Raw genomic sequence first — 22346 nt, 5'->3', positions numbered from 1 at the left:
CATATCTAGGCTAAAGTTTTTAACTGTATCTATTAATAATAAAGATCATTTTTCCAAAAGATTTGCTATTTATACAAGTGAAAAGCTCAAAATCTGAAAGAGAATAGGTGTCTTTTTTGTAAATACCTAATGTAACCACTTACAACTAGTTTTATTATGAAAATAAAAACTATTCTACAAAAAATAGAAGAATAATCTTCTATGGAAAATATTTCTTGAGAATTTGTCCATTAACAGGCAAAGGATCCCTCCTACCTGCTAAATCCTGTAACACAAATGTTGATGGACCTATGACTTCAACAATCTGAAAAGGACCAAGCCACATCCTTTGAAATTTTGTGTGTTTGCCCTTTTCTTCATGAGCCTTATCCCACTTTAAAACTAAATCTCCCATCTGAAAATCTTTTCTGGTCATTATGTTTGAATCAAAAGAGGATTTTACAAGCGCTTGATGATGAGCATGCGTTTTCTTAGCTTGTTCTCGCTGTTCTTCTAATTTAATTATTTCCATTTGTCTCAGCTGTAAGGAGGAAGTGGGTACTTCATCAATGTATTGTACTAAAGACAAAGAGGGAATGGCTAAGTGAGTTGGAAGAACCACTTCTTTCCCATAAACTAAATTAAAGGGAGAAGTGCCGATTGAAGCTTTTTGCGTTATCCTATCTGCCCATAAAGCATATACCAAAGCTTTGTGCCAATTCTTTTGATTTTGGTCAACTGTTCTTTTAATAATCCTAATTAGGTTTTTATTTGTTGACTCAGCTAACCCATTACCTTGCGGATAGTAATTGGCCGAATATTTAAGTTTGAATCCTCTTTTAAGTGCAAAATCAGTCATTGCATTTCCAGAAAAGTATGATGCATTGTCAAACATTAAAGCAGATGGCAATCCAAACCTAGTGATTATAAATTGATCTATGAATTCAATAATATTTTCAGAATTAGTTGTCTTGAGCGGAACTGCTTCTACCCATTTTGTGAAATAATTTGTTGCCATGAGGATGTATCTATGCTGCTTAGAAGAGTGAGGAACGATCTCACCTATTATGTCCAAGCCCCACTGACTGAAAGGTTGGTCGATGTTTACCAGTTGTAGTGGCAGGGATGGCTTCTTTTGTCTCCCAGCAGTAGTTTGGCAGACTTGACATCTTCTCACGTAACTGTGTGAGTCTTTGAACAGCATGGGCCAGTAATATCCTGCGCGTAAGATTTTATGTGCAGTAGCATCTCCAGCATAGTGTCCGCCTGCTGGCCCATCATGGAGTTCCTGCAAAACTTTTTCAGCTTCAGTTTTTTCAAGACACCTAAGAAGAACAGAATCATAATTTTTTTTGAAAAGAATATCATTTATGAGCTGATATTGTTTAGCTTTCAATCTTAGAGCTCTTTTCTTAGTATGATCAAGGTGTGAAGGAGCATACCTGTTCCTAAGATAATAAATGATATCATCATATAATGATTCTGCTTCGTTTAGGCTTACCTCACCCATTTGTACCTCTTTAGATGGAGTTTCAGAAATTTGCGATGCTTCGGCCAACATTTTGCAGAAGCCTTGACCTCTTACAATGTTTGCTGGTTTGATCTCAAGGTCGTATTCCTGTAAGGCAGTAACCCAATTGGCCCTTTTCTCACCCACATCCTTCTGCACTAGAAGATTCCTTACCGCTGGAAACGGTACTATGATCTTAGTATGGGTTTTAAGTAAGAAAGGTCTGAAGTATTTGACCACTTTGAAAACAACATAAGCTTGTTTCTCCACGTCAGAATAATTGAGTTCAGCACCTTGTAAATTTGAGCTAAAAAACGCAATTGGAGCTTCCACTTTTTCTTAATTCGTTTGAGTTAGTATCGCGACATATGACTTATCTGAGGCTAATATGTATAAAATAAAAGATTCTGAAAAATTTAGGGTTGCTAAAGATGGAGCATTAATAATAGCTTGCTTAATTAGGTTGAATGCTTCATGTTCATCTTGACCCCATTTAAAATTTGAATTCTTTTTAATCATGGTCTGCAAAGGAGACACGATTCGCGAAAAATCTGGAACGAATCTCTTTACAAAATTGATTTGACCAAGGAAAGATTGCATGGCTTTTTTTTTATGAGGTAGGGATATTTCAGAAATTTCTTTGATTCTGTCGGGATCAATGTGAATACCGGACTTTGACACTATGAATCCTAGAAGTTTCCCTTCACTTAATGAAAAAAAAGATTCTTTGGGTTAAGTGAAATTCCATACCTTAGACACCGTTGAAAGATTTGTTTGAGGTCTTTGAGATGGTCGCTTCGCTTCTTGGAGTACACTGTTATATCATCCAAATAAATTACTACAGATTTATTGACTAAACCTTTGAATGCGATGTCCATGGTTCTCTGAAATGTAGCACCAGCATTAATCAAACCAAATGGCATCTTCCGATATGCATATGTGCCCCATTTAGTTCTGAATGTGGTTTTCAACTGATCATCAGGATGTACCAACACTTGATTGTACCCTGAAAATCCATCCAAGAAAGACATTAGTTCAGAACCTGCCACCTGTTAGAGTCGGTCTAGTTATCCCTCCGTCAGAGATCAAAGCTCTTTTGCATTTCATGATCAGGTGTCCCATCAGTTTTGATCAGTTGCATTTCGTTAGGCATGCCATAACTCTGATGGAGCGGGTTGTGTCACTCATTCCCCTCGTGCTTAGCACTGCTGGTTCAGGCCTGTTTATTAAAATAAGTCTTCAAAGGTCATTTACAATCATGTTTTAAATTTTGAGGTCTTAGGTCTAGGGTTGAGTCAATTTTGTCTTGAAAAGTCTTAGAAGACCAGCAGGCCAGAGGGATGTCTTTGATAGATCATCACTTCAATAATTTTCATCATTCTACAGCTGAATTAGGACTTCTCTTCAAAACTCTGTTTTGAAGATAAGTCGCCATCTCATTTTTGTAAAAGTTGTCAAAATTTTCAGTTCTTCAATCGTTCAAGTGCAGCCTTGGTCTCCTTTGCCAGAGCATATCAGAGCTATCCCTGCAAAAAATTATCAGAGAAAATCATTATTTCAACCAATTTTAAAAGGGGAAACCAAAAAGGATAGAGCCTATTAATTTTGGAAAAGTGTCAACAACCAAACATAAGAAAATGGGTTTTGGGTTAAGCAAAAATCAACAAGGAGTCTATATGAAGATATTTCTCCTCATTTGCAACCTATTCCACATTACAAGAGCAAAGAGAATTGTTCTCAGGCGATTTTGTGAGTTTGTGAGCAAATTGGGCCGTTTCCAGGGCGCGCGGCGCATCAGTGGCGCGCAGTGCATCAGGCGACAAATTCCAGTGCTATCTTACACGCGCACGGCGCATCAGGAGCGCGCGACACGTTGGGTGAGGCGCGCGGCGCATTGAAGTTTATGCCCAGACTTTGTCCAAAACACACTCAAACACCTCTTCTCACGCATCAAATCACAGGTAGGCTTTTATCCACGGCTCATTCTTGGTTTTGAAAGGTTTATGTAAAGAAATTATGCTATATTTGCCATGAAAAAACCAAGTGTAAAAACCCTCCTTGTCCATTAATTTGCTGTAAGGATTTAAATGCCAAGATTGCTGTAGGGTTTTCAAAAATAAATGTTGTCAAGGTTTTCCTATTTCCTTTGTTTCCCATCCCCTATATTCACCAATATTTTCCCCAATAATTCCTCATAGAACCCTACACTATCCTCCCTCAAATCCTAACCCCTCCCTTCTACTACAAACATATATTCCTACCTCATCCCAAACCCTAAAACTTCAAGATTTCCATGCCCCTTCCCTTCCCTAAATTCCTTGTTTTATTTCCATTTTCCCCATTTCCCTAATGTTTTCCCTTTCTTAACAATTCCCTTGTATATTTGTGTCCCCTTGGTCACAACTTTTTGAGAAAAAGAAAAAGTCTACAGTCAATTTTGCACACAGTTGTATATCAGCATATATATATTCCAGCTACCTTGTTTTTAAAGAACATGTCAGAGACCGAGTCAGTATATGAGCAGGATTATGATAATGACTCTACATCGGAGGTAAATGTACCTAATGTGCCACGGAGGTATCACAAAGGTGGAAAAAGTGGACAACATGTTAGGGAGGAGCCTACCTCTTTGGCTCAATTGCAAGCCTGTCCACTTGCAATGGACTGTTTTCGGTATCAATCATGTTTTGAATATTGTGAGCGGATCTCACAAATCCAGCATCATCAGGAACTAGTCCGTTTATTTGTTCTACATTTGCAGGATGGTCATGTAAACCTTGCTGGAGTGAATTTCACCTTGTCACCCAAGACTATTGCTCAGGCCACTGGGATACCAAATGTAGGGGAGGAATGGAGTAAACGCCAGCAGTTAGACAGATTCTACTATGAGCCATATATCAAGCTGGGTATATAAGACATTTGAGTGCAGTTTTTCCTTTCAGATTCCTAAAGGATGAGTATGCACCATTGATGAAACTCATCATCCGATATTTCAGTTGCGAGGGCAGATTCTCATGACTCTATGCGTACCATGTTCGTTTGTTGATGCATTTCACAAGGGTACGTATGATGAACATTCCATTTTTCATGTGTCATAACATAGAAAGGATGGTGCCTTTAGTACAAAGGAAGAGCCCAGCACATCAGCATAAGAGCATCTATCATTATGCATTGATTAAAATCGTAGTGATGCATCAGTTGGCACAGCAGGGCATTACTTGGGAATATTTCATCTCCCATGATTACTTTGCAGCATTACAACCACCTCCCAAGATAGTTCATGACGAGGGAGGACCTTCACACCAGCCAGACATTTCCGAGACTGAGCATATAAGTGCTCCTCCATATGTGACATACCAGTGAGGCTACAGGGTCTTATTTGCATCTACACGACGAGTACTATCTCCACCCGGGGTGGAAGGGGTCTCGTTGACTTCATCAGCACAGCGAGTGTTATCTCCACCTCGTGTGGAAGGGGCCTCGCTTTCGACAGTAGCACCGCAAGTACAGGATAAGGGCAAGAAGCCCAAGCATGAGGAGAGGCCTTCAGGTGAGCCATCGGGTTTTGTTACTATTCATGATGATGAGACAGCTTCAGAATTAGAGAAGACCCAATATATCAGGTATCTAGAGTAGCGGAATAAACAGCTTGAGGACCAGCACGTGATCATAGAGCTACAGAGCATCCGTGAGAATCGCCAAACTGCCCAACATAGAGAAATTGAGTTCACCTCTCTAGAGCAATAGGTAAATGAGGATCGAGAGGCTAATCTCGAGAGGGTCAACATCTACTTGGAGGAAAAGCTGAAAAAGGCCAATAGAGACAATGCATTATTGAAACACATGGCTATGCATTACAAGGTCCGGAACCTAGTTTGCAAGGCGCGAATTAGGAGTCTTAAGGCAAAATTGAAGAAAGCGGTCAAGAAACAAAAAAGACAAAAGGAGCTTGATCGTCTTCAGATTTTGGCCGAAGCCTCTTTGGCTGAGCATAGTACTTGATTGGGGACCCCCAGCCCAAATTTCAAGGAATTTGGAAGAAATTTTGTCAATTTTGAATTTTTGGCTCTAAAAAACAGGTTTTTTGGCTCAACGCGTAGCGCACAGCGCGCGACCCATAAGATTGAGAGGTCCAAATCACAAATGGTTTGCATTTTTGGATTTTTCATGATGAAATATACCTGCTCAGCTATTGCCAAGGCATTTCATCAAGGTTTGGGTCCCCAAAAGGTCAAAAAACATGCAAAAAATGACCTCACTGCCCCTTTTTGGACACACAGGAAGCAGCCTTGGGAGAATGCACTTTTAGAGGGGCAAATGGACATCAAATTGGAAAATTCCACTTGGGTTGGAAAGTAGACATCTAGGGCTTTCCAACAAGCCAACCTGAGATCAATTTGGATGCCAGGAAGTGCCCCAAATGTAGGTGGAAAGGCGTGCAGTGCATAGGGGTCAGGCGCGCGGCGCATCAGGGTTTTTTTTTTTTGGCACAATTTTCATCTTCAGCTCAGGAAACGTAGCCAGTTTGACCAGTTTTTACTTGTGATGGGATTTTTCACCCTTCTTGATGTAATTAATGGAGATTTATGTTGAATTGACACTTATTTACCTATTCTAGATGATTAATTCATAAAATAGAAAAAATTTAATGAATGAATTGGTTTCCTAGCTTATAGAGGCAAGTTGTTTTGACTACCTAGATTGTAGTGCTTTGTTTAGAATTGGTTGAAACAGCTCCTAGGATGATGAGCTTGACCCCTAGATGCAAGGGAATGTGTTAGCTTGCCTATATTATGGATTTTCTTAGTCATTTTCAGGGTTGGACTCTTTGGGAAGAGGCTTGGAGACTTTATTGTACATTTTACTTCAGCATTTTGGCAAAGGAAAGACCAGGGTTTTGCAGCACTATTTGGAATTTGTTACACTAAAATTTGTCACCATGACTATTTGCAGTTAGTATGGCTCCATCAACTGTCATACTATCCTCCTTGGCAAGTCTCATACCTCTGCTCTTCATGTCAAACTCCAAGAAAGAGAGAAAGTCTTTAAAAATCTATATATCTCTGGGTACGCAGTTTCTCTTAGCCTTACCTGCGTGTACGCACCTCAAGTTCACAATACCTGCGTACTTGTACGCTCTGTCTATAAAGGGGTGGGTGCGTACTCCTGTAAAGGTCAAAAGGCGCAAGTTTCACTTCAAAAAAGTTACTTGTGGTCATTTCTAGAGCATTCTAGAAGCTTGTTTGACGTGTATTGAGCGCCTCCAGATGGTTCATGTATCCCTATGAAAGAGGAACTTATCCCATCAAGAGGGGAGCTATCCCATTCAAAGAGGGGCTTATCCCATTGATGGTGGACCTGATTAGCTTCCTCTAGAGCACTATAAATACAGGCATTGGGCCAGAGGGAGGGGAGGTTGAAAGCTGAACATTCCTAAGGGTAGATGCTGCTGGAATTAGGACTCCCTTATAGAGCTTGAGAGGAGAGATTCCCATCCTTTCCTAGCCTTATTTGGAAGTGGGTGAGCTGATCAAAGTAAAGGAAAACTCTTGCTGGACCCTAGGAGGGACCTGCACAACACCAAGGCTCAGGTTGTAATGGTTTCTTTTGTTTCCACTTAATGCAAATAAAATCATTTTTCTCAACAGATTGTTATTCATGATTTGTTTCATATACTCCTTGGTCTGTATGATGAATATGTGTTATTTTATAAGTTTATCAGGTGCTATGTAATCTTTTGGCTTGTTAGTGAATGTAGGTTTCGAAGAGGAGGAGCTCATCTGGATCGGCGAGGCTGGACTACTACAAAGCGTTGGACTAGAGGTATGTTATTATCACCTGATTACTTGTATTCTAAATGCATATTTAGAGAAAGGTAGTGTTTACTTGTCTTGTTTGTCACTAGAAAGCCTTAGCTTCTAGGGAGGTCGGTTTTGTCCACAAAATTGACTCTTTCCACATGACAAAATGGCGACTCCGCTGGGGAACTCCATTGATGTGAATGATTTTTCCTTTGTGTGAAACATTGATCTGAGAAAAGTCATTTGTTTTCTGGTTTTTGGCTGTTTGACTGTGTATTTGGGTGGGATAGCTTAGGGTTAAATTAGATTTTAGTTTTTCTTGGTTTTGCTAGCAGTACGCACCCTCTGAGTTAAGCACAGTGCGTACCTGTATGCACTGCAGCTTTGTGCACAGAGCGTACACGCACCTGTGCAAACAGGTTGCCTGCGTACCCTGTCAAAATTGAGAAAATTTCAATTTTCTTCTTTTTTGCCTCTTAGATTTTGTTTTTAATTTGTTTTTACTACCCAGATCCACTGGTTGCCTGTCATAAATCTTCACCTAATCTTGTTTCATCAGTGTCAAGATTTTTAGTGAAATTCATAGAGATTTTGCCCTAGGGTTTGATTTTTGCATTGGTCCTGTAGTGACTTTGGCTTTAGAAGTTGTAAACCCTTGGATCTCCCTGGTCTTTTTAGTCTTCTTAGGAGTCAGACCTGTCATAGAATCCACCCTTGTGAGAAACCTACCTTTGTGTTGTCTCTTTGCCGAATCTCGAAAAAGTTTGTTGATTAAACTTTGAATTTTATTCTTAAGAAAAAGAACAAAAGATTTTGATTTTTGTTTTTGATTGGTTTTTGATTCTGCATTAACTAGTCCTTAGTTAAATTTTGACTGAGTAAAACATCCTGGAATCATACTTGGTAGGCTTTTGCCTCATTAGATTTACTTTTAGGTGAATTTCTCTTAGATTTTCTTTTGGGTGAAATTGAGTTGATTTGATTGCCATAGATTTTTTAACTTTGATTTCTGTTAAAGTAAGTTTTACATGCTTTGTTAATATAGGGAAAAATACAAAAAAAACTCTTTTGAAGAAAAGTTTGCTTTAGTAGCATTTGAGTCTTTGAAAAGAAAAGGAATTTTCGTGAAGTAATTAGTGGTCATGTGTTGTATGCTTTGGAACAGATAAAGAGTTTGTTTCCTTGATTTTCATTGCCAAGAAAGTTGTCTTTATATCAATTTTGCATTCTCCAACTCTCTTAGCTAGGGAATTCATTGAAAAAGAAAATTAGTATAAATCATCCTAAGTGCATCTTTTTAGTGGATTTCAGTCGAGTCTACACACCATCAGTTTCATCTCCACTACCTTTTGTCCTAAAGAAAAGCCATAAAATTAACGCTTAAAGTAAAATCAACTTAGTAACTTTTATTTACTAGGGCTCTGAAACACCAATATAGATCAGGCTAGTGTCTTGGAGTAGGAGAGTAATTAACTCTCCAAGACAGTAAAACCAAACAAGTAGCTCATCTTGTGGTAGGATAAATCCAACTGTTTCATTTGTACTCTGGGAAAGCTCCTCTTAAAGGAGAAGCACGAGACCGTGTCCGAACCAGTGAGGGGATCAATCCTCCTTCATTGTGAAAGACGCCAGATATGCATGTACTACAAACGGTAAACCTCAGATTATTATCGAGGAGACTGGGGTCACTTGTCGGTAAACCTTGGATTATTGTCAAGGAGCCGGCAAGGGGATTGAGCTTGTTACTCTGCCCTTGCGTGCTATCGGGTCGTAGACTGTTCCCCCAGGTATATTTGTTGCTGTTGGTAACCTTAGTGACCATTATCTTTAGGATTCTACCGAGGTGATGGTGGAGGGAAGATCCCACTGTACCTGGAGCAGACGTCGGCTAGACTCACTTGGATTTTCTAGGGGGTTCACTTCACTCGAGACGGTTAAAGTGGAGGAACTTGTGCCGGTCTATTCATTAAGCAGGTTGCCGGGGTAACTGTTCCACCCACCACTTCTGTACTGAATTCGGCGATGTTGGGCTTCATCACCAACTAGTGTTTTCGGTCCGGAAGGCTACTGTTTGTGTATGGTTTGACGCCCTAGATTCTTTAGGCGTGTGATTCGAATTTGTTTGGTTCTTTAGAGACTTTAGGCGGTTTGTTTTGAGATTTTACTTTGTTTGCGTGTGCAGTAGTTAAAAGTTTTTAACTGTGGCTGAATTACTGAGACAGTCCCGTAGACTTCGGGGCAAGTCTCCTGAGATTGTTACCGTGGCCGATTTGTTGAGGAAGTCCCGTAGACTTCGGGGCGAACCTCCTGAAGACGTCCCGGGTCATTACGAAGGTTTGAAAGTCCTTGTAACTCCTAGTGGCAGTAAAGTAGGTTCACCTGAAGAAGGAGAGTCGTCGTTGGTAGTCCATCCAGATTACCAAGGTCTAGAAACAGGTTATAATACCGAAGTTGTTGCAGTTTCCGAGCTTGCTGGTAGTTTTTCATCTACTAGTGATATAGGCGAAGAACCTGAAATATCTGAACCTGTTACTCCAACTTCTAGTGCTCCTGATTCACCTAGGGTAGAAAGAGTCATTACCGAAAATCTTCCTGCTGGTTTGATAGCTATTGAAGAACTTGCTCCAGAAGAAGAATTTGGCGTCTCTATCCTTGAAGATCAACCTACTATTGATCTAAGGGAGCGTGAATCCATCTTTTACAGTCCTCCTAGAAGCACTACTTGGTATCTTTCGTTAACCAATTATTTGGACAACTCAGGGTCAAGTTTTTCTCCACCTCGTACTCCTTATCCACCTGGAGGTATTTATACTCCTGTAAATATGTCTGGTCAGTCGTCCATGTTCACTCAATCTCCTGAATCTTTCTTGTACGGCGGTCCTTCTGTTCCCTCTGGGTATCAGTCACTTTCTGGTACTTTTGCGGGAGCATCTCCTCAACCCATTGAACATGGGTTATTAGCTGGAAACAATGGTAATAAACCATTGGGTGTAGGAGACATTTACATGATGTCAGGTTCAGTTCCCGGTTCTCAACCTCAAGGTGGCCAGTTACCGCCTGGGGGGCAGCCTCAATTAACGCCTGGGGGGAAACCTCAAGGTACACAAATTGCGTCTGGGGGGCAATCTCAAGGACAGTATGTACCCATAGTACAATACATTCCTCAAGGTCAACCCCAGCCTCAATATGTACCCCAAGGTCAACCTCAGTATCAATTTATAGCTCAAGGTCAACCCCAGTATCAGTACTTACCTCAAGGGTATCTACCTCAAGGTCAGTACTCGAGTCAAGGTTATCAACCACCCCAAGGTCAATATTATGTTCAAGGTACGAGAAACGTACCTTTAAATTATCAATCCTACCCTCAATCCGGTTATGGATCTCAATATCCTCAACCTGTCATGGGTCAATACCCCGGAATGAACATAGTGTGGGATCCATCGCAAGTTTAACAGGTATTGCAGCCAAGTGTACAGTTGTCATCTCAGGCTGGACAACCCTTAGTTTCTGGTTCACCCCAGCAATCAGTCCAGTCTAATGTTCAAACTTCTGTACCTTCGGTAGTTACTCAGTCGCCCATTGCACCTAGTACTCCATCTCAAACGACTGCTGCAACTACTGCAACATCTGTTCCTTCCACCACACTTACTTCTGGAGTATCGATAGCTCCGGTTTCTATTGTCTCTACAACTACTCCTTAGACATCTTTACCATTGTCTGGATCCACAATTCAAACTACGGTTCAGATGCCTATAGGACAGCCTGGTTTAAGTACGGTTGTCACTAGTCAACCACAATTTGTTTATCAACCGTACCAGGGACAATACCAATACGGGCCTACTGTCCAACAGCCAGTTTACCAGTATCAACCGTATCCTGGGTACACTTATCAACAACCTCAGCAACCCCAGTACGGTCCGGTTAATCCTGGTTTTCCGGGAGGATACAATATCCTGAATGTGATTCCTATTCCAAGTTATCTTGGATATCCTCCTCCTGGGACTGGTCTTGTGACCCAGAGCTTTAGGGATCCTAATCGGCAATTACCGTTTATCGCAACTTTGGATTTACCATACTTGTCACGCCTAACGAACGATCCGATCAATTATCTTCCGTTTTGACCGCCAATGCCGAATAAGTTGCCCAGTGACATACCCAAGTTCGAAGGTAAGTCTGGAGAGGATCCGTCAAATCATGTGATGACTTACCACCTCTGGTGTGATTCAAATTCCATCTCGGATGATTCGATCCGCTTACGTCTTTTCTAGCGTACGCTCATTGGTCTCGCGGCCAAGTGGTACATTGAGTTACCACGGGCCTCTTTTTATAATTTTAGTCAGTTAGCTACCTCGTTCCTAACTCATTTTCAGTTGCCGGTCAGATATGATAATGGCACAGAGTTACTAACTTCATTAAAACAATCGACGTCCACTTATATTTCCGATCATATACATGAATGGAGACGTCGAAGGCGATTAGTGAAAGTTTTTATCCCGGACCAAATCTTAGCTGAATGGTTTGTTAAATCATTATTACCGAAGATTACTGAAGACGTAGCTAAGGCCGGAGTAGTTACTGAGGAGCAAGTGATTGCTCAAGCGCAGTACCTTGACTTAGTTTACACTCAGTCAGGTACGTTACACGAAAAGATCCCAGATCTTCCAAAGTCAAATCAAATCGCTGCTGCTCCTTCGGGATCTCATGCTGCTGATGGCATGATTGGTACGGTGAACACTAAAAGCAAGAAGAAGTCTTCAAAGAATTCTTCGCCCATTATAACCTTACTAGACTCCCTGACAGGAGAATCTTCTCCTGAAGTTTCCGCTGATATTCACGTTGTAGAGTCATCTACGGCTAAATCAAAAAATGGTGTGAAGAAGAAAGGTAAGAAGAAGAATAAAGCAGACAAGACTCCAAAGGAGAAAACAGAAAAGTCGGAAACCAATGACGAAAAGCGCAAACCTCGATATCCTTGTCTTATTTGTGAAGAGGATCATTTTACAAGAGATTGCCCTCATCGGGCCGAGGTTGTGAAAATCGTCAAGGGTTCTCTAACTCCTGCTGTTTTGAAAGATCCATTTCCAAAGTAGGAGAGTAAGATGATAGGTTCTTCCTCGGGTGCCAGTGAAGAACCCATATTGATGATGTCTCATGTAAGGATTGCGACTCGATCGCAAGATTATGGTAGTAAAAGTCCTGTTGATGGATCGAAAGAAGCAGAATCTTCTCATTCAAATCCATCAACCTCAGCTCCCGGTTCCGATCCACTACAGATCAAGAAACCTAACCCTGACTTAGTAATCAAACCGCCAACCAAGGGTGTACTTCGAAGGTCTGCTTTCAATCCACATGCGAGAGCGGCCCAGAATTACAACATTGTTGAGGATTTAGCTTTTTCACCCTCAGCAATGTCGGCTTTGGAAGTGCTGCAATCATGCCCAGCACAGTGAAAATTACTTTTGTCGGCTATAGGAGCTGTTGATGTTCAGGACCCAAACCTAATAATCTTTGATCTAGAAAATAGTACACCGCGTTTGCCTCATCAGATGGCTTTCCAGATCCCAGTGATAGTCAAAAACAGGCCTATTCATCGGACTGTAATTGATGAGGGAGATTCCACGTGTATTATGTCGATACAGTGCTGGAGATCGCTTGGTTCTCCTTCACTGAATCAATCCCCGACAATTCTTAAGGCCTTTGATGGCCGTGGGTTCCATCCGTTTGGCATTCTACAGGATTTGCCTATAGGGGTTGAAGGAAAAATCGTTAGGCTAGATGTGGAGGTGGTTTATGCCCCTCTAGACTACAACCTTCTCTTGGGTCGAAGTTGGTCTTACGCTATGAGTGTGGTCGTTTCATCGGTCTTCAGAGTAATAAAGTTTCCACATAATGGCAAGATCGTAACTATAGACCGGCTGGCTTACTTTTCATCTGACCCAGCCTCTTCAGAGAGTATCCAGCATGTCGGTAAAACGAATATCCCTTACAAGGATGTTGGCGTAGGATTAGTTAAAGATGCCAGTTTACTGGGAACTTTTCCTTTTCCTCCAATCAACGCCGTGTCTTCGTTTGCATCTATTCATATGATTACTTGAGACACCATTGTTTATGACGATCCTTGGATCGTTCCTTCTGAATCTAAGATAGACTCATTTGGTGATGCAATGCCTTTGAGTCCATATGAAATTGCCTATGAAGCCGTGCAGTCTTTTACCGACCCGAGTTCAACTAAAATCGACCAAATGAATGTGGTCCGTGAGGAATCACTTTTCACCTCAACCTCAGAGTTAATAATGTTTCCCGAAGTTGTGTCATCTAACGAACAGCTTCGTGAAGTCCTGTGCATAGACGATTTACCATGGGAAGATCTCCATCATAGATCTTCGTTTTTACCTGAGGATGATCGTTTTGAAAATGATTTCTCATCAATCTTTACAGCTGAATATGTAAAAGAAGCTCAGAATCCAATGAAACATCCTGATTCAAAGCTGAATTTGGGAAACATTTCTCGTACTATTCCCATTGACATTTCAGTCAAGCCTAGAATTGTTGAGCACATTCATATAGGTGCCTCGTGTTCAGATAACGAAATTCAGATATACAAGGCCCTATTTCAAGAATTCTGCGACGTGTTTGCCTGGTCTTACGAGGAAATGCCAGGAACTGATCCCGCAATTGTTGTCCATGAGATCAAGACTTACCCGGATGCTAAACCCGTCCGGCAACGTTTGCGTCAGATTCACCCACGAAAAGCGGCTGCGATTAAAGCAGAAGTTGAGAAGCTGTTGAAAGCAGGTTTCATTTATCTGATCCCGTTAACGGATTGGGTATCGAATATTGTTCCGGTTAACAAAAAACAGGGGACAATAAGAATATGTATCGACTATAGGGATATCAATCGTGCTTGTCCCAAGGACAACTATCCAACACCCTATATCGATCAAATAATTGATGATTGTGCCCGCAGTGAAATATTTTCCTTTATGGACGGTTTTTCCGGTTACAACCAAATAAATATCTACCTGCCGATCAACCAAAAACGGCTTTCATTTGTCCATGGGGGACATTTTCTTATTGCAAATTACCTTTTGGGCTGAAGAATGCCAGAGCCACTTTTCAAAGGACGATGTCTTATGCATTTCATGACATCAAACACATTGTGCAACCGTATCTCGATGATTTGCCCGCTCACTCCTTACATCGAGTTGATCACCTTGTCCATTTACGAGCAATTTTTATGAGGTGTAGGCATTATCGTATATGGTTGAACCCACACAAATGTGTCTTCTGTATAGAAGTGGGACGATTGCTGGGATTTGTAGTTTCAAAAGCCGGCATCCGCGTCGATCCCTCGAAGGTAGAAGCTATCATCAAATTGCCTCCTCCTTCGAGTCTTCGCCAACTCCAAAGTTTGCAGGGGAAAGCAAATTCATTCCTAACTACGCCGAGATTACCAAGGGTTTTACCCGGTTGTTGAAACAGAACGCTCAATTCTCTTGGGATGAGATAGCTCAGAAATCTTTCGATGCGCTCAAGCACGCGTTGACCCATGCACCGTTGCTGCATCCTCCCAACTACAACTAGGATTACTTTTTGTACCTCGCCGCCGCTCATTCCACCATTGTAATGGTCTTAGTACAGGAAGATGAATTCGGAACGGAACATGTGATCTATTACCTTAGTCGGACGTTAAATCCCACTGAGCTCAAATATTCACATGTGGAGAAATTGACCTTGGCAGCCGTTCAAGCTGTCCAACGTTTTCGTCATTACATTCTTCTCCGTAAAACTACAGTCATTTCGGATTGCAACCCTATGATCTACATTTTGACTAAACAATTGCTAGGGGGCAAGTACTCCAAATGGATTGTTATCCTTCAGAAGTTCGACTTGGAATTTGAAAAGTCTAAGTCTAAGAAATCTTTAGTTTTTGCAGAGTTGGTGTGTGACTTCCCGCGTGCTGACACAGAAACTGTGGTAGAGGAACCCATTGCGGACGAATCTTTGTTTCTCATCAGCACTTTAGATCCATGGTATGGGGATATAATCGTCTATTTCCAAACCCATTCCTTTCGGCCCGAAGTTTCAAAGTTGGAACGTCCGAAAATTCGATTCCAGTCCCAACAGTACAAAATTATTGGAGATACTCTTTAACGCCGTGGGGCGGACTTGGTTTTTCGCCGTTGCTTAACTCACGAGGAAGCTGAAAGGGTTTTGAATGACTGTCACTCTAGAGCGTGTGGCGGTCATATGTCTGGGTATGCCACAGCCCAAAAGATACTGCGCGCTGGCTACTTTTGGCCGCCCTTGTTTAAAGACTGTATCATTGCGGTCCAGAAATGCCACAACTATCAAGTGTTTGATCGCAAGATGCGCGCACCACCTGCTCCTCTCCACCCTATAATTGCCGTTGGTCCTTTTGCCAAATGGGGTATCAATTTTATTACATGTAACCCTCACTCGGCCGGGGGGCATGCGTATATCATCCTTGCGGTTGATTATTTTACTAAGTGGGCCGAGGCGATGCCTACATTCGAGGCAGACGGCAAGACAGCTGCAATTTTCGTATTCAATCACATTATTGCTAAGTTTGGTGTCCCACAAGTGATAATCACTGAACATGGGCGCCATTTTCGAAATGTTATGATGACAGAACTTACAGGCCAGCTTGGTTTGCGTCACGATAGCTCAACTCCTTATTATCCACAAGCGAACGGTCTGGTTGAGTCCATCAACAAAATTTTAGTTATCATGATCCGACGAATCATTGGTATTCATCGATCGAATTGGCACAACATGTTATTTTCCGTGCTTTGGGCGTACCGAACCTCAGTGAAAACATCAACAGGGTTCACTCCTTTCCAACTAGTTTATGGTTTGGAAGCTGTGCTGCCCATTGAATGCGAAATCCCGTCACTTCAAATGGCTGTCGAATTACTTCCAGCTACTTCCGAAGAGGAGAAGCGTTTATTATACTTAGCTCAATTAGATGAGACTCGACGTGACGCTGCATTGGCAATCGAGACTCACGCAAAACGTATGAAAGCTCAGTATGATCGAAATGTGACCCCTCGAAATTTTTCGGAAGGGGACCTAGTGCTATTATATGATCAAGCTAACGATAAATTAGGTGCTGGAAAATTCGTTCCTATGTGGCATGGGCCCTACATTGTCAAGCGAAAGCTAGCAAAAGGGGCCTATGAGCTGGTAGATTTTGACGGGGACTCTTTGGGTAAACCCAGAAATGGACTTTACCTAAAGAGGTATTACGCTTAAATGAAGGGTATGGAGATTTAGTTAGGTTAGTTTTTCTTTCTAGCTGGTGTGTTTGTTAGTATAGACAGTGTGCTTAGCTCAGAGAGTGTGTTTTCGTCGTTATTCTGGCTTATCTTGGTTTTACTCTTGATATTGCAGATGTCGACGCCTCTCCAAACGTACATTGGATTCGTTGATGGTGCTTGTCGTAGTACACGGAATATCTCTTCCGCAACTTGGGTTATCTATTCGCCCTCTGACGAGTTAGTTTCTATGCATGGGGTGAGCCTCGGTCAAACAACAAACAACATTGTAGAATACAGTGCAGTGATTGAGTTATTTTCTGAATCTATTTCGTTTGGGATTCGGAGTTTGATAGTGAGGTTAGATTCTGAACTCGTTGTATTACAGCTTAATAGAGTGTATGCCATTAGAAATCCAGTGTTATTAAGGTTATTTTTGAGAGTGCGTCTCTTGGAACGTGAATTTGATTACATTGAATATCAGCATATTCCAAGGTCTTTAAATACATTAGCAGATGCAATTGCTTCTCGAATGTTAGACAAACATTTGCGATAATCATACATGTAAATTTAAAAACATTTCATCACACATGTTTAACAAGATAAGCCGATAATAATGATATATATAGATAGGAGTGTGTCAAAAATACATCGTCTTCGATCATAGGTTGAAAAACACCTTATGATCAGCAAAAATGATAAGTACAAAAAACCAAAATGTCACATGTGTCTACAAAAGTGACCATCCAATCACTGGTGGTGCTCTCTATACGACACCACTGCACGGGCTACCCTACACAAGAACCTCCTAAAAGGTCCTGGGACTATGACCACATAGCGCTGAAGTCTGATAGGAATATCATCTATAGTCGTCTCTGGTATGTCTGCCGTAAGACACTCTAGGTCTTGTTCCAACTCAGGTAAGGTCTCTGCGGCCGCTTCCTATGGGGCTGGTGCTGGTGCAACTGGTACTCTCCTCTCGAAAGGCCGGAGATTGGTTGGACGCTGTGGGCCTACATCTGCATTTTGAAAATTGTCACTGTCAGTTTTGAGACGATATAAAAACAAAAAAAGTAGATAATTTAAAAACTTGTGAAACATGAAGTACCTGTGTCATCCCACTGTTCTCCCGGTGGAAGAATCATGTCTGGATCTCCACGAAAATCAACTCCGGCATAAGGAAAATCCTGTATCGAGAAGACCTGGTTCTCTAACCAGTGAAAATACTCCGGTCTAAATCGGACAACCTCCGTGCCCTCGTCAAGATGACGGGCCATCACCGCAACCCATCGCATCAACTTAGGCTCTCGAGGAGGCCCAACCTCAACAGTGAGATGATGTGGGATTAGCATCGGAACCCTCTCTAGGGCAAAACTCACAAATAAAGGCCCATAACAAAAAGTATTCAGCTGTCCGTTTTTGGTCCTAGTCAGTTGGCCCTTTAAGTTGGCCAACACAGCATCGCACCAGTTGAAAATGGTGCCCCGATAGCAATCAATCGCCATCCGCATCTGGGATCCAGTGGCAATGTGCAAAGCGGCAGCCCCGCAAAGTCTGGTAACTGTAAAGGCAATTACCATAAGTTCAGGTCGGGATATCTTTTTGATTTCTATCCCCTTATCCTGGTTTTGATTATTGCACCACTCTAGCCGGAGGCTAGCAATGGACTGGCCACCCGGCCTAGTCCCGGATAGAGTCAATTGTTCGCCCCTCTTGGGCAAACTAGTGAGAAAGTAAATATCTGAGGGCTCTATCTCGAGCTGATGCCCTCCAATGTAAAAGCACTGATCCTGAACGTTCCACCTTTCAACCAGCCACTCTAGAAAGCGCACCTGGGCCCTCATGCCAGGTATGGCCCAGTATTTGTAAAGACCGCATGCCTTCAAAGCATCAATGGAAGGTTGGTGATTAATGGCAGCCAAATCAACATCTTCGTGTTCTCTCTCGCACCAATCAAGCATGGTGGGCAATCTACACACCATAAAACATCTGTTAGAGTCCATAGAATTAAAAGTTTTTGGTTCATTTTGGAGAAATGGGAGTTTCAAAATCCTTTCCGCGGTGTACGCAACCCGCCTTTAAAGACAGAGCGTCTGTATGCAGGTTCTCTTAAGGCAAGCTATGTACGCCCGGCATTTTCCCAACTGAGAAAATGTCGGGGTACGCAGGTCACCCATGGGGCACCTGCGTACCCCGAAAAGCAGACCTTGAAACCCCCAAGGCCTCCAAAAAATGAAACTAAAGCTTAAAAACAAATTCTAAACGGATGGAGTTGCAAGGGAGGATGTTGTAGAATACCTGATGAGACGGCGTTTGGTTTCGACAGTCGGATTCTCTGCAATGTCCACGGGAAGTTTCTTGCCAAAAGCCCTTTTTCTCTCCTCAACAGTAAAATGGTAAAAATGAAATGGTAAAAGCCCTTTTTATAGGTTTTTTTAGTAAATGAATGTCAAATTTGTTTATTTTCCACCATGAAAAGGTATTTTTCAAAGTATTTTTATCTATCTTTAAACAGGTACGAGTAATGTGTTGGTTTTTGCGCAGGATACAAGGATTTTCAGGGAAAATTGTCATTTTTCACAAACAAAAACATCAGAGTCATCTTTTAAGCCCTTTTCTGACTCCTAAAACATGAAAAGATTTCCGAGCGTTTCTTTTACACTCGTTAAAACGGAATTAAAAGACGGTCCTCTTATAGCCCTTTTCTGATCGTAAAAACAGGAAAAGATTGCCGGATTTTTGTCGTTTCAAATTCGATACTGGAAATAAAACGACGTGTCCTTGATCGCTTTTTACTTTTCAGGTCAAAGACACTAATCATGAAAGTACTCCTTGGTCACAAGATCAAGCGGTTCTCTCAAGTATTATTTTATACTTTTTCGGGCTTGGGAGACACAAATTTACGAAAAAGTTCAACCCTAGAGTCTTCTTAAGTTTTTTCAGACTCTCTAAAATTGAAAAACGCCAAGTTTCTCCTATACTGGACTCGTTAAAATTTCACAGTAAAGGACCTGTTCGATTACAAACAGGAATGGACCACTCCTTCTTAGGGTTCGAATCAAAACTAAGTTGGACTCATCCAAAGGATGAGCTTATAATCAAGCATATGTTATGCTCCTCAAGCTTGTAAAAAATAAAGAGGTACTTGCCAGAAATGGTGGGGGAAAAGAGAGAAAAATGAGCCTATTTGTTATCCTTTGTCTCAGAAGAAGCCTTATCACCACTCTTGAACACGACACTTTTCATTCACCTGGGTTGGGAAATCCTTTGTCTCACAGTTGATCAAACCACATTGAAAGTCTTCAGCCGGGTATTAACTTTGGGTCAAATGTCACCAAGCCATCTGTTGTGTCGTTATGTGTTCAAGAGGTCACTGCAAATAAACCATTCATCTGCAAAATACCCGTCATCCATCTCGACCATCCCTGAGTCAGTCCTTACAGCTACATTTCTTCAACTTGATCTATGATTTCGTGTTGTGGGCTTGCCTGCAACGGGTCACTTTCTATCGACATCAGCACATTATCTAGAAAGATGACCTAGAAATCGTCAGTACCTTGAAATCTGCATGCATCAATGGCAGGTTTCTCGCCTTTGACGACGGTTTACATCATTGACTTTCGATCAAAGGATTCCGTCAAATGTTCGACATCAACTCATTCATTCACATCTCATGGATTGTACTGGGTACTTTGAGAACCATTGACATCACTGGTGGTCTCTCTCACACTTGTTAACAGTTTACATCATTGACTGGTAATCAAGTGGTTTCTACCATGTTCGACATCAACTCATTTATTCGCATGGATAGAATCGTACTATTTCGGGAAGTAGAAATGAAGACCCTGGATCTAGTTTCCACCATCGAGGTGTGGAGCACCTGGAAGGTATGCTTTTTGATAAGTAATCTAGTGGTTTTTCAATACTATTTCTAATCTTTTCTGCATATTGAGCCTAAAAACATAAGGGTTTTGGTAAAATGTGTGAAAATGGGCAAACGAAGCTTAATTACTAATAATCGATGTTTTCTATGCAGAAGGACGCGGAAATAGGGGATTATCGAGCAAAAACGAGAAGCACAAGGAAAGTAACTGCTGCCCCGTCGACAGGGAACCGGATGCGGACAAGATCAAGCAAAATTGGAGCCGAATAACCCAGGAAAAGGACGCAGGATATCGTGACGGAGAATGCAAGAAGGAAAGAGGAGACCCGAACGAATAGCGAATTCCTCAGGATCTTCGATCCTGAGGGATCGCTGCTTTAAGTTTATCTTTTGTATCTAGACATCTCCATCATTTCTGTTATATAAAGGTACCACGCCACTGAGCGTGGGGGGACGACTGTTAATTAATTAAAAACTCAGAACGATTTTGATCACTGAGCTTTTGTAAGATCTGATTTTGTACACTTTTGTTAATGCAAGCAATATAAAGGATTTGGTGTTCACTTTGTTTCTACATCTAAAGTAACTCTAAGCAGTGTACCATCGTAGCCAAGGGCCCAACTCCGACGGTCACTCGCTGTTGTATCATACGGTGATTTGTGTGGTTTGCATATTTCTTTCATTACAGTAATTCGATATCTCTTTGTTCTGATAGACTATGTTTCTTAATTAATATTCGAAATCTGAATAAGTTCTTTAATTCACGTCTTTGTATTACACAAACTGAATCTATTCGAATTGCATTTCTACAGCAAGATATTGGGATGAATGTTATCATTGGATTCATATGAAATAAGTATTTGTGAGGCTCGAAGATAATATTATCTTGTTCAGAAACACAGTCAAATCACACATTACCCTCGGATTGCTGCAGTAGTATAGACCGTGTACATACTTTTAGATCTGCTGTTCCTTTTAGGTTTGCTATTCCATTTGGATTTGCTGTTCCATTTGGATTTGCTGTTCCATTTGGGTTGCTGTTCCAATTGGGTTTGCTATTCCATTTTATATGATTGACGTTTCCGGTTTATGATAGTTTGCTGTTCCATTTTATATGATTGACGTTTCCGGTTTATGATAGTTTGCTGTTCCATTTCATTACTGATGTTCCATTCTAAGAATTGCTGTTCCAGTTTACTTTCGCCAATTTGCCTTTATTGCTTTTGCGTGATAGCAGGCCTAAGGCTGTCGTGAGCCCAGCAAGACGCTGCCTAGCTCCCTGACCTATAAGCCCATGCTTTGGTTTTCTTTCTTTATCAGTTTCTAAAGGGAAGGGTTATTGGTTCCGTACCCTTGACTGATCATCTGCCTTGTGTGATTTCATTTCCTGAATTGGTTTAGTTACAACTTAGTGTTTGTTTCCTTTCAAGTTATTAGAACGCTATACTGCCGAGCACTACTTGGACAGAACAGCCTCGGATTGAGTTACTCCTTGCAAGAACAAAACGATCCTGGATTGACTTAATAATGTGGGATAATTGGTGGTGTGAGAGACCCTAGTTATAGCTCTACATTTTGGTGCCGTTGCCGGGGAAGGAGTAATAGCCATTTGTCCTTTATAGAGTAGTGCGCAAATCTGCTAGGAGGGAGTTGGATTTTAAAAAAGGAAGGTAAGAACCTGCGTACGGAGCATGTAAAAGCCCTGCTCCACCGTCCGCTCTCTTAGTAGAATTGCCAGTTAAATAGGATTTAGCAGTTTAATTGGAGTGCATGACTAAGCAGAAAAAGTTAGAAAAAGATCAAAAGCCTCCATCCAAAGCCAAGGGGCCGGTGACCCTTGGACGAACGACCTTTATAGACGAAATCTACAAGAAAGCCGACTCTCAGCCCTCAGT

This window comes from Pinus tabuliformis, chromosome Q (genome assembly GCF_031772625.1).
Source record: "Pinus tabuliformis cultivar Carrire ecotype Pingquan chromosome Q, CPIR1, whole genome shotgun sequence".
NCBI classification, from domain to species: Eukaryota; Viridiplantae; Streptophyta; class Pinopsida; order Pinales; family Pinaceae; genus Pinus; species Pinus tabuliformis.
The sequence above is the reverse complement of the archived record's forward strand: the minus strand, read 5'-3'. Positions refer to the sequence as shown.